Below are 14,842 nucleotides of genomic sequence, written 5' to 3' on the forward strand. Positions count from 1 at the left end.
AAGGAAAATAAGTTAAAAAGGAGAGGTAAAGGTAATATCACAACTATATCCTCAGCTCACAGATCCGAGAATATAGCACATCTCAGGCAACTCATATCATATAGAGTGTTTTTTCTCACCCAGAAACCTTAGCTCTCAAATGTTCAGCTTAAAATCCTGTAGCAGTATATACGATGTGAGAACTGGATTGTGTGCAAGTCAAACCATGCATTTCCTTAACTTCACGGAGTGCAAGCATTAAGTATAACTTTGCTTTCTGCTGGGACAGTCAGAGAAACTGAATTTATCTTACTTGCAGATTATTTTTTGGTCCAAAAGGAAATGATTCCTTTAATAAAAATTTTCTTTATTATTATATATTATATATATTATTAGTATATAAAATTATATATGTGATAGTCATTGATATACATTTTATCTATGTATGTACCTATATAAATAAATTAAGGAGCATTTCAAAAACACACACACACACACACACAGTATGTGTATTTATAATAAACATCCCACCCACATTCCCCTTTTTCATGACTACCAACAGCAATATCTAGATCTCTTTACCAAAGGGCTTTCTCTTACAACTAGAACCCTCATTCTTACAATATCATCCTACCAGTGATGGATGGATGATAGTGAATACACATTCCACCTTCCTCACTTCTCTGTTGATGACTGTGAGTCCCCTTATTCTCAGAGTTCCCAGCAAAAGTAAGCTATTCCACAGTTGTAACTTGTATTATAGTCTAACCTTTACTGGCTTCTATTATTGTTCAAATTCCCCATTCCTCTACCAATGTTTCCTGGGTTCTCTGACTGGATTAAGTATGTATGTTTGATTCCTTGTTTTAAGGGGAAACCAGTCTAACAATAACATATATATAAAATGCATGTAAGATTTAAAAATTGGTGTAAACACTCTGTGACAGATACTGCACTTACCAGATATGCATGTATTACCTGGCATTTTACATTCCCCCTTGCAGTTGGATTGAAGTCATGCAAATAATTCAGGTCAAAGGAATGAGACTGGAAGTGATGTATTTCTGATTCAGGCCAAGGCAGATAAAAGCTAATCATCTTCTTTCATCTTTCTTTTCTTCTACCACCTCACACTGGAAGCCAAATGTCCCCCATTGCATTAAGGGGAGTCACTGCTTATTTGAATTTTTCATTATTAGGAATTAAGTTATTTTCCATGGTAAGCCACAGAGAAATTAAAATTCATTTGCACATTACAGTAACCTAATATTACAATAACTAAAATAAAACTTGGTAGCACTAAGTTGAGATCTGATGAAAAATATCTCAAATATAGGTCATTATCTTAGTTTGTGATAGAAAGCAAGAAAAATGATACATGAGTCATCACATGGACTAAAACATATTGTAAACTGTACTTATTTTTTTATTGCTTCCAATCAATTATTCACCCCAGCTTTTAGCTGTGTTATGGCAGGCAAGTCAGTTGATGTCTCTAAGTCTCAGTTTCTACAGCTACAGAATGGGTTTATATTGTACTGGTTTCATAGGCTGTTTTAATAATGCAATAAAACAATACATGTAAAATCCTTAGCATAATTTTGAACACAGAATTTTCAATAAATATTCATCATCATTATTATATTAATTTTTCTTTGTCTCTGTGTATACATGTAATAGATGTGTGATCTCATGTGTATAATTATATTCATTCTTTGTGTTGTTTGTATCCTAGTCATATTAAATTTCTCATGTCAAATAATCCAAAATATAGAATTTCCCCCAATATAGAAATTTTATCCCATCCAAAATTTTCCCCAAATGCAGAAGAAATCCTGCCTTTGTTCATTATTATTAAACTTGTCCCTGTTCAAAAATTTATCTAGTTAAAACCTGAAACTATTAAAGTAGAAATACAAAGTTTTCCAATGCAGAGTGACTAAAAGAAATAGCCTTGGCTCTATAGGAAAAAAATAGTTTTCTATTACTAAATAGAATTACTAAATGTAAACTTGTTACTCCAAATCTTGTAATAGAGGTTATGGTCATTGTCAAACCAAGTAAAATATTCCTAGTGTTCCTACTGTGTGCTATTATGGGAACAACATGGCGTTTATTCAAATATGATTTGCCTATCAATCAAATAAAGCAAATATTTCTTTATTGTGCAAAGAATGACTTGTACAGGAATATTTTCTTTAAGAAAGCTAAAGAAGCTGTTTATGCAAGAAAAGTAGGATTTTGCCTCCGTATAATTTCATTGGACTAAATAATATGTTTCATTTGTTTTTCAAGGTTTAAAACAACAAAATATTAGTTTGCAGAACTGAAAAAAGGTCTCAGAGAGCAATAGGAGATAATGAAAATTATCATTCCATGTGCACTAAAGAAATTTGCCCTGAATGGCCTTTTCTTACTGATACCCATTCATATCCTAAAAGTACTCTTAAAATTGGCTTGTGGATGAACATAAAGATTATTGGTAAAACTTATGAAAATGGAAAATATTCTTTTAATATTGCATATCACATGTAAATTTTACTACATTATCAGAAATACATTCCTTTGAGGATTATTTAGTAAAAACAATCAAAAGTGTAATTGCAACTATTGTGTTCTACCCTACAATGTAAGTTTGTGACATTATTTACTATATTTTGCTAATAAGTAAACTATACCAGGGAGACTAAGCAACCCTTTTGGAAGTTGTGCTCTTTTAAGCCACTTGGATATTATTTAGGAAATTAGCACTCATTATACTGAATGATACATTTGAGGCTTAGAAAGGTCAACATAGCTTTCAAAAATTCTAACTTGTGAAATTATGGCTCTGAAGTGGTCATGTTACTTCAGCTACATATTATTAGATTTTTGTAAATAAGAATCTTATTTAGTAATAAGAAAATGAATTTCTGCTTGGATTCAGCTACCTCAATGTCTGGAAAGAGAATGGGATATATATTTATATAGTTAAATAAAATAAAATCAATATAATGGTATTTTTTGCAAAGATGAATATTTCTACATACATTAGAAGTAAATTGATGAACTCATTACTGTTTGGGTTGCTATATATGTTTAATGGAGAGAAATAATCCCTGTCTATTTTCATGGGTCCCTTTAGGAGCCCAATTTTGCATGAATTTCACAGTCTCAGAAAATTACTGAATATTCAAATTCCCAGAAAATTATATATATTTCTCTACTATTCTGTGCAAACATTCCAATACGTATCTAGTTTCTTATGATTTAAATCCTTATAAAAGTTACTGTAGATTTTATCTTTTTTATTTGATAATGCAAAAAAAATTGCTTAGAATGTTTAATGCAGTAGACTGCTTAAGAGTTAGAAATTCCATCTTTACGTCAATGTGTAGTGAGGCTTCATTGTTTCCCCCATTTTGGCTAAGTTTATATGTCAACTTGGCTGGGCCACAGGGTGCTCAGACATTGGGTCAAACATTATTCTGAGTGTGCCTGCGAGAATAGTTCTGGATGAGCTTAATGTATGAACCAAACAGTACACTGAGTAAAGTATTGCCCTCCTTAATGTGAGTGGTCCCCATCCAATCAAATGAAGACCTTAGCTGGGACATTGGTCTTTTCCTGCCTTCAGACTTGAACTGAAACATTAGCTGGTTTTGGGTCTCAAAGTTGCTGTCTTTCAAATTGGAACTTTCAGCTCTCCTGGTTCTCAGGACTTTAGACTCAGACTGAAACTCCACTACTGGCTCCTCTGGATCTCCAGTTAACATCAGATCTTGGGACTTCTCAACCTTAGTGAATCATGTGAATGCTTTTCACACTTAAGAGGAGGAAGAGTAGACATCAACTCAGAAATAATGTTATCCTGAATCATGCATGTAACTGGCTCTCTTAGAAACGTCTTATATATGTGTGTTTTTTCGGAATGTATTACAAACAGCAGGGAGTGGTGAATTTCTTCATTCACTGAAATAACATTGGTATGAATTAGGTGTTTAACTTTGACTTTTCTAAGCAACTTTTATTGGTGTGTCTTTTTAAAAATTTTTTTCTGGCTTTATTGAAGTATAGTTGACAAATACAATTGTAATATATTTAAAGTCTGTAATGTGATGATTTGATATACATATACATTGTGAAAGGATTCCCACAATCAAGTTAATTGATACATCCATCTCTTAACAACTCGTTTGCTTTCTCTTTTTCTTTCATGTGTCTTAAGAGGTGGTGCTGTGTGCAGCACAAAACAGTGACATAATCCAATCCTCACACTCACAGCAACACACTTAGCAGAAGACAGCTGTAGGAGCATAAAAGTGCTAAACAAGCTATAAATAGCTGTTCTTCCTCATACTTATGATGAAACATGTGCTCAACATAAGCACACAGAAAGTGTTCTCAGAACATTGTTCTACAGAGTTTTATTGTCTTTGTCTAAGATTCTTGTACCTACTTCACTTTAAGTAACACTTAAAGACTTGCTGTAGGGTTAATGCACTGCATTTTGGCAATGGAACAAATCCAATTCAATAACAACAGGATTCTGAGGTTTAGGTTAAGATTTACAAGTAACTGCAAAACTGTTCTTATCTTCTTCACTTGTTTTATTATTACAAATTTTCTGATACCTTATTTTAAGGTAATTGTTAAATTAGAACTATAAGTTACATAAGTTCAACAGCTAGAGAATACTTATTTATGGTGTTTACTAGCCATAGAAAGCATGTAAATTTCATCAGTGTAAGTTTTTGCTGATTACATAAAATTAAAAAAGCAAATTATGGTCTTTTCAACAAAGACTCTGGTTGGAACACCTGTACATACACATGCCGAAAAAAAAATCTACATAGAGGATTTACACTTTTCACAAGTATTAATTGAAACTAGATAATAGATCTGAATGTAAAACTCAAAACTGTAAAACTCAAAGAAGAATAGTAACAGAAAATCTAGGTGACCTTGAGTTTGGTGATGACTTTTTAAATAATACACCAAATCATGACCCATGAAATAAAATGAATAATTTGGACTTTATTAAAATTAAAATCATCAACTGCTGTGCAGAAGATACTGTCAAGAGAATGAGAAGATAAGCCACAGACTGGAAGAAAATATTTGCAAATGACTAATCTGATAAATGACTGTTATCCAAAATATACAAAGGACATGTAAAACTCAACAACAAGAAAATAACAACTCCATTAAAAGATGTGTAAAAGATCTGAACTGACACCTCATCGATGATATACAATGACACAAAACAATGAGATACCACCACACACCTATTAAAATAATGGAAAACCAAAACACTGACAAGTGCTGGTGAGGATGTGGAGCAACAGGAAGTCTCCTTCATCACCATTGAGAATACAAGTTGGTACACACTTTGAAAGATAGTTTGACAGTTTCTTACAAACTAAACATATTCCTACCATATAATTTAGCAAGCATAATTTTGTATTTGTGCAAATGAGTTGAAATATATCTACACAAAAACCTGCACATAAGTGCTTATAGCAAACTTACTCATCATCACCAAAACTCGAAACCTTCCAAGATGTCCTTCAATAGGTGAATGGATAAACAAACAGTGAGACATTCATAAAATGGATTATTAATCAGAAATAAAAAGAAATGAGCTATCAAGTCACAAAAATACATGGAGGAAATTTAAAAACATATTGTTAAATGAAAGAAGCAAATCTGAAAAGGCTACATAACATATGATTCCAAAAATGTGACATGCTGGAAAAAACATGGAAAATGTAAAAACACCAGTAATTGCCAGAAGTTCCTCCGGAGAGAGGAAGGAACAAATAGGCGGATCACAGGGGATTTTTAGGGCAGTGAAACAACTCTGTATGATACTATAATAGTGGATACATATTATTATATATTTGTCAACATACGCAGTATGTACAGCACAAAGAGTACCCTAATGTAAACTATGGACTTAATTAATGATAATGTATCAATATTCATTCAGCAATTATGAAAAAATGTATGATACAAGATGTAAAAAATATGGGGAACTGGGTATAGGTAGTATTGAGGAGGTATATGGGAACTCTCTGTAATTTCTAGTCAATTTTTCTTTAACCTAAAACTGTTCTACAAAAATAATCCAAAATTTTTTTAAAAAACAACCTATGCAATTTACATGTTTATGGATTATCTCAATAGACATTTTATTTTCTAAATTATAATGCTACAAGAGAGCAAATATACTTAACCTTACATAGGAAATCCGTGTGTGTTTTTAATAGGGATAAGAGTGGTTACTGAGTTGTAAGATTGCTCTTATATATAACCCAATTAAATTATAAGAATTAGTGGTCTTTTTTTACTTTCATGGTTTTTTGTTGAAAGTTTCATATACATTACTTTATATCTCTATCTCTGAGGTCTAGGTGCAGAATATAGAAGTATAAAACTAATCAATCAATTCTGAATTTCTGTGTCATCATTATTTAATATAATATACATCTATACCATTTATTCTTTCTCTATAAAAGTGTATTATTTCCCTTATCAAGAGTGACTTCTTTTATTATAGAAAAATGATATGTGAATGACTAAACTAATGCCTTCAAACTATGCCTTTCTAAATTATTTTTAAATATTTAGCATGAGTATGTCACTTGGCAAGGAAACAAGCATCAGTGACATCTCCTTGGAGTCATGAAATTCAGAATAAATGAACTTATTTATATGGACAGTTTATTTAGCCTTTTCATCTCAACCAGACTTTTTACTTAATTTTTTTAATTTTTTTGTTAAAAATGTCCTGTTATTTTGCCAATTAAAGTGTCACAATTGCATTGCTCTCTAATATAAAATAGAAATTAGTAGTACAAACAAGAAATATATATATATATATATATATATATACATATTTGCAGTCAAAATCCACATGTAGTTTTACAGTTCTCTGTATCCATGATTCTTCATCCAAGGATTCAACCAAATGTAAATCATGTAGTACTATAGCACATATTTATTGAAAAAAATTCTGTATATAAATGGACACACACAGTTCAAAACCATCAAAACCATAATGTTCAGGGGTCAACTGTATATTGATCGATATAGATAGATAGATACATAGATAGATAGATACATAGATAGATACATAGATAGATACATAGATAGATAGATAGACAGACAGATAAAATTGGATTCCAGACCAGATTTTGAATATATTAGCATCACTACTTATAAGAAGTATGCTAGAACTCATAATTTTAAAATAATCCAGTTATCAAATAAGCACACACACACACAAACAGAAACACACACACACAATACATAAACACACAGCAACCCAAGACAATTACAAGAAACAAGACAATACTGAGATCAGTTTGAAGTGAGTACTCAACAAAAGAGAACTGAAACAAAGCAAAAGAGAACAAAAAAGAATAAACAAGACAAAACTCAATTTAACTTTTTTATAAGGTAATCTATTAAACTCCTCTAAGTCAGTAACAAGGTAAAAATAAGATCATAATCGAGAGGGCAAAAATAGCAAATCTTCTCTCCACACACATTTTTTGCAATATGACTTTGAAGATAATTCCATTAAGAGATAGTCTTGATTTCCTCACCAACAGACACTCGGTTGGCCTTGATACTTGCTTAACTAGTATTACATCTGACAGTGATAGTGTGACAGTTTTGACCATGGACCTCAACAAGTCTTTCTCCTGCTTCTCTTTTAAAACTCTGTTGTTGCCATGTGAACAAGCCTGGCCTTTGTTACCTGAAAAAGTGAGATTGTCCAGCAGGCAGCCAGGATATGCTCAGAAACAAAGCCAACTTGGTGCCCTTCAGCTTAATGCAAACACATGAGAGAGTTCTGCTGAGATCAGCCGTACTAGCCACTAGAGTCCAGTCTAAATTGTGAGCTAAAACAATGTTTGTTGTTTTAAGCTTTCATTATTAGAGTAGTTTGTTATGCATCAATAATTGATACAGTAAAAATATGAACAAAAAATACTGCAGTCTAATGTATTAACACATTATTTTATTTTGAGATAGTACAAATTACCTAAAATTCACCTAAAGAGAAGATCCATTCACTATATTGGTAGACAGATGGATGGATGAATGCATGGACACCAAAATGCGTTAATGGATGGTAGGTAGATAGATGGATTAGATACATAGGCAGGCAGACAGAGATGAATAGATAAATAGACCATTTTGTAACTATATATTACATATAAAATACATACCTACATACATACATACTTGAAAAATAAATACAGAAGGTTATTAACTGCTAAAGCATATTTGATTTATTTTAGACACTAAATCATTTTCTAATGAAAGTACAAAAAATTTAATTGCATTTTTTCAGCTCTGGAAACTTCCAGGATAGAAGTTCACTGTCTCCTTTATCTTACATTTTTCATAGTTTTACATTTTTTTTCAGGAGTCAAAATGGTTTTATTAAATTTATCTTTAAGTTTTCTTTTGTTTTGATGCTACAATTTAATGTTCACTAGATTCTTCTTGTTTTCTGTTGCCTTTTGAGAGATGTCACACCTTTTGAATACCTTTGAGGATATCTGTATGTCCATTATTCCTCCACTCATCTTATCTGTTTTCTCTAAGACCAACTTATTTTTTTGTGTGTATATTGCTCCTTCACATTCCCTATAGGTCAGGTAATTGATGATTGAATATAATTAAAATTCATTGAATGATATGATATTCCTTATACATACGTAACCATATGTATATATACACACATACCTACATATACATATAAATATGTTTAGAGCAAATATGTTTATTAAAATGGTATAATATAAATGTGTGTAAGTTAATCTGTAATATAAGCAGCACAGCGGTCCTCAAATTTTTGGTACCAGGGACTGGTTTCATGGAAGACAATTTTTCCACATATGGTGTGGGGGATGTGGAAATGGTTCAGGTTGTACTGCAAGTGATGGGGAGTGGCAGATGAAGCTTTGCTTGCTTGCCTGCTGCTCACCTTCTGCTGTGCAGCCTGGTTCCTAACAGGCCACGGGCTGGTACTAGTCCATGGCACGAAGGTTGCAGACCCCCGATATAAGGACAAATTTCAAAATTTGAAATACTATAATTCACACATGCACATGTTTTAATTGTGTTTATTTTCTTTAAGAAGTCTCACATTTGGAATCCACATTCAGAGGTGGCTACCAAAACCTTAGTAAGTCCTTGTGGAAATATGCACCAGAAATTTCAACATGGAAGCAACCTAATTGTCCATCAACAGTTGAATGGATAAAGAAGATGTGGCACACATATACAATGGAATATTACTCAGCCATAAAAAGAAATGAAATTGAGTTATTTGTAGTGAGGTGGATGGACCTAGAGTGTGTCATACAGAGTAAAGTAAGTCATAAAGAGAAAAACAAATACCGTATACTAACACATATATATGGAACTTAAAAAAAAAAAAAAAAGGTCATGAAGAACCTACAGGCAAGACGGGAATAAAGACACAGACCTACTAGAGAATGGACTTGAGGATTCGGGGAGGGGGAAGGGTAAGCTGGGACAAAGTGAGAAGTGGCACGGACACTACCAAAGGTAAAATAGATAGCTAGTGGGAAGCAGCCACATAGCACAGGGAGATCAGCTCAGTGCTTTGTGACCACCTAGACGAGTGGGATAGGGAAGGTGGGAGGCAGGGAGATGCAAAAGGGAAGAGATATGGAGACATAGGTATATGTATAACTGATTCACTTTGTTATAAAGCAGAAACTAACGCACCATTGTAAAGCAATTATACTCCAATAAAGGTCTATTAAAAAAAATAAAAAGGTAATGGAGAGTGAAAAACTGACAATTTGTTTTGAAAACAGAAAAATACTGAAATTCTAAAAGTAAAAAAATAAAATGTAAAATTATTAGAGCAGAATGTAATGACATTTTTTTTTTCATTAGAAATATTAAGCCACTACTTGGGAACTGTTTTTAAAATATCTTACAATATTTAGATAAACAGTTCACCCAAAATAAAATTTCACTTTATCTAGAAAATGCCAACATTGAAAACATTTAAGAAACACAGGAAAACAACCAAAGCACTGTTTGCACCAAAATATTGAGTCTACTATAATTTATTAACAAATAAGTGTTGATTTTTAATGTGCTTATATTAACCTTGAAATTCACACAGTTAGAAAAACACTAAAACAATTCCAAGAAAAGAAGAAGACAAAGATTAACAAAGAAAAAAAGCAAACATTAATTCTTTAGGAAATACAAAAATTTAAGAGCTATTTTAAATATCACATAAGTATTTAGTGAATGGAATTAAGGAAATATAAAATAGTCACATATAAGGTGATAATTATCGAAGAAAAAATATGTAAATATTTTTCTGAAATCTATGAATATAAACTATAATAATGGATGAAAATTATATTTTTAAGGAAAACATAACTTAACAAAAATAGGCTTCATAAGAGCTGACTAATTAGAATAGAAAATAAGAGTAAAAATCCCTTGAAATGCCTCAGGTGAATATGGCATCAGAAAGCAATTCTCCAAAATTCTTAGGAACGGTTAAGTCAGGTGCTATTTAAAGTAATCCAAGTACGGTGAAGGGGGAATGCTTGCATCTTGGCAGAAAAAGAAGAAAGAAAAAGAAGAAAAAGAAGATGACATTTGAGACAAATAAATCTTTACAAAATGGTTCAAAAATAATAATTATTATTAATTGCTGAAATTATTAATGTTTAATATATGTTCACTAAAAATAACTTTCTTGTTCCATAGTCATTGCATGAACAGGTAACACCTTATATGACCACCTTGTATGAACAGGGAATAAATATCTGACAAACTCTGCATATTAAAAACTTACAAAAGCACATTCTAGGTTGACCATCCCACTTAATTTAATTAATGGAGTATTTAGCTGCAAGCTCTGAAAAAAATGTTTGACTGATCCTGCCAATATAACAGTGTGTTTCCACCTCAGAGAGAATTAAAGAAAATTGTCACTTAATTATATGTCTTACCACAGAGGAAAAGTATAAGAGTTATGTTTATTAAAAATGGGACAATTTAATATTATTTTGTTAGGGGAAAAATTTCTGAGTTAAATTGCATTAAACATTTGTTGAGAATTGCTAATGGGCCATTTGTTGAGCACTGACTACAGGGCAGTATTGTGCTATAGAAAAAAAAGAAAAAGATTAACTCTATTGCTCTACATTATAGGGGAAAAAAAGATGTCAATGAGACACTAAAAATATTGTAATCTCCACAAGTCATATAAAGTTACTTCTAAGATGAACATAAAAGATCAAGCATGAAAGAACAAATAGAAAGCAACACAGATTGTTCATACCTTTGAAAATATGTCTCTGGAAGAATGAGGAAAGTGCCTGATCTAATTCAGGACCCCTTGACCTCCATTAGAGCCTGAGACAAATCACATCATCACAGATATGATGATCCCCATTAAATCATGAACATGGGCCTTCTGTGAGCTGCTTAGCAGGGGTGAGACTGCTGGCAGGGTACCCATTTGTTATGGAATGTTCTATTTTTTTCTTATTTACAATACAAAACATACTAAGGAGATTGCATATTAAGCCCTTACCACGTATTATTTTTATTATATATTTATATCAAAATTTGTGTTTGTTAGGTGGGAATGAGATACCAGATAGATCCCTCATTAGATCAGAATGAAGAAGACTGCAGAGAAAGGAGGAGTGGTGGAGATAGGAGTGGATACCAGCAGAAACAACTGAGATTTTGGTAGAAGAGGCTGAGATCGTTAGAATTCAAGAATATCAGATATAAATTATAACCATAATAACAAACGAATCTCAAGCATTTATTGTGTTCCTGAGTCTGCAACATATGCTTCACATATAATATCTGCTTTATTTTCTAAATAATCCTTTAAAGTAAGTACTAGTTTTAGTGTTTTCATGTTACACATGAGGAAACAAAATCTTGAGAAAGTTAATTAACTTACCCAAGTTTACATAAAAAGTAGATGGTGGGGCTGAGATTCAGTCCAGGTATTCTAAATCTATTCTGCATTGATGATCACAGGGTCCATTTTTAGTAAGTGGGCTGGAGTCTGTTGACCTCTGTATTTTGGTCTGAACAAAAGAGAGTTTAGAATTTCTACAAAGAGCACTAAATTGCCCTGACCTCATATAGTAGGTGTCTCTGGAATCAAAGCAAATATAAAAGGGTAGCGACACCTGCTTTATTGATTTTGTAAAAATAATTATTTTGAGTTGTCTCTAAGTTCCATCCCATGTTCAACTTTACAGAAAAAAAAAAAAAAAAAAAAAGCAGGGCTTCCCTGGTGGCGCAGTGGTTGAGAGTACGCCTGCCGATGCAGGGGACATGGGTTTGCGCCCCGGTTCGGGAAGATCCCACATGCCGCGGAGTGGCTGGGCCTGTGAGCCTATGGCTGCTGGGCCTGTGCATCTGGAGCCTGTGCTCCGCAACGGGAGAGGCCACAGCAGTGAGAGGCCCGTGTAACACAAAATAAATAAATAAATAAATAAAAATAAAACACAAAAAAAACAAAATAAAAATTCATTGATTTAGTAACTTAACATTGTTAAGTTTTTAATAAAATATCTAGAGCATTTAATTTAAAATATTTGAAACTCTAATTGACTTTTGTTTTCAGTAAATATACATTTTATTTGTAAATTAAACATTCCCATATACTAGAGAAATTCATTTTTAGAATATTTTTATTGAAATTTCTATTCTTCAACTACCTGTATCATAATTAGTATACTATTCTTGATATGACTCATTAGTAATTTTGTTCAATAAACATTAAAGTTCTTGGCAAAATAAAAGTTGATTTTTCTCTTATTTTTAGTGTTTTAGAAAGTTGATGCTTAAGTTCATTTGTGCCATATTTTAGTTCCACATATAAGTGATATCATATGGTATTTGTCTTTTGCTTTCTGACTTACTTCACTTAGTATGATAATCTCTAGTTGTATCCATGTTGCTGCAAATGGCATTATTTCATTCATGTTAATGGCTGAGTAATATTCCATTGTATATATGTACCACATCTTATTTATCCATTCATCTGTTGATGGATATTTAGTTTGTTTGAATGTTTTGGCTTTTGTGAACAGTGTTGCTATGAGCATAGGGGTGCATGTATCTTTTTGAATTATAGTTTTGTCCAGGTATATTCCCAGGGGTGGGATTGCTGGATCATATGGTAATTCTATTTTTAGTTCCTGAGGAATGTCCATACTATTTTCCATAGTGGCTGTACCAACTTACATCCCTACCAAGAATGTAGGAGGATTACTTTTCTCCACACCCTCTCCAGCATTTGTTATTTGAAGACTTTTTAATGATGGCCATTCGGACCAGTGTGACATGATACCTCATTGTATTTTTTTTTTTTCTGCCGTACGCGGGCCTCTCACTGTTGTGGCCTCTCCTGTTGCGGAGCACAGGCTCCGGATATGCAGGCTCAGCGGCCATGGCTCACGGGCCCAGCCGCTCCGCGGCATGTGGGATCTTCCCGGACCGGGGCACGAACCCACGTCCCCTGCATCGGCAGGCGGACTCTCAACAACTGCGCCACCAGGGAAGCCCCCTCACTGTAGTTTTGATTTGCATTTCTCAAATAATTAGTGATGCTAAGCATCTTTTCATGTGCCTACTGGCCACCTGTATGTCTTCTCTGGAGAAATGTCTATTAAATTCTTCTGCCCATTTTTCGATTGGGTTGTTTGGGTTTCTTTTGTTTTTGAGTTGTATGAGCTGTTTGTATATTTTGGCGATTAAGCCCTTGTCTGTTGCATCATTTGCAAATATTTTCTCCCATTCCATAGGTTGTCTTTTAGGTTTTTTTAATGGTTTCCTTTGATGTGCAAAAGCTTGTAAGTTTGATTAGGTCTCATTTGTTTATTCTTGGTTTTATTTCTATTGCCTTGTGAGACTGACCTAAGAAAATATTGGTATGATCTATTCCAGAGAATGTTTTGCCTATGCTCTCTTCTAGGAGTTTTTTTTTGGTGTCATGCCTTATGTTTAAGTCTTTAAGCCATTTTGAGTTTATTTTTGTGCATGGTGTGAGGGTGTGCTCTAACTTCAATGATTTACATGCAGCTGTCCAACTTTCCCAGCACTACTTGATGAAGAGACTGTCTTTTTCCCATTTTATATTCGTGCCTCCTTTGTTGAAGATTAATTGACTGCAGGTGTGTGGGTTTATTTCTGGGCTCTCTATTCTCTTCCAATGATCTCTACGCCTGTTTTTGTACCAATAGCACACTTTTTTGATTACTATAGCTTTGTAGTATTGTCTGAAATCTGTGAGAGTTATGCTTCCTGCCTTGTTTTTTCTCCTCAGGATTGCTCCAGCAATTTTGGTTCTTTTATGGTTTCATATAAAATTTGAATTATTTTTTCTAGTTCTGTGAAAAATGTCATGGATAATGTTAGGGCTTGCATTAAATCTGTAGATTTCTTTGGATAGTATTGCCATTTTAACAATATTAATTCTTCCAGTCCAAGAGCATGAGATATCTTTCCATTTCTTTGACTCCAGTAAGAGTTTTTATTAGTCTAAAATAAATCACTTTTGACATCTATTTCTGTAAAAATGTTTTGTTGTATTCAACTAATGTGATCATTAGGGATAATTTTATTGTATAGATCCTAGTCATTTATTCATTCATTTACCTGAGAAAGGTTCCCTAAATACTTATGATAAAAAAGTTTACTTAATTTTATTCTGTATTTAAGGTTTCCAACACTTTTATGTTACAAAATAGATTCTGGACCTAGTATTCATACCAGGCCTGTGTGTACAGTTGTAAATCACATCCCTTAGCATTGTATACATTTCTTT

Source organism: Orcinus orca, chromosome 5 (genome assembly GCF_937001465.1).
Source record: "Orcinus orca chromosome 5, mOrcOrc1.1, whole genome shotgun sequence".
NCBI classification, from domain to species: domain Eukaryota; kingdom Metazoa; phylum Chordata; class Mammalia; order Artiodactyla; family Delphinidae; genus Orcinus; species Orcinus orca.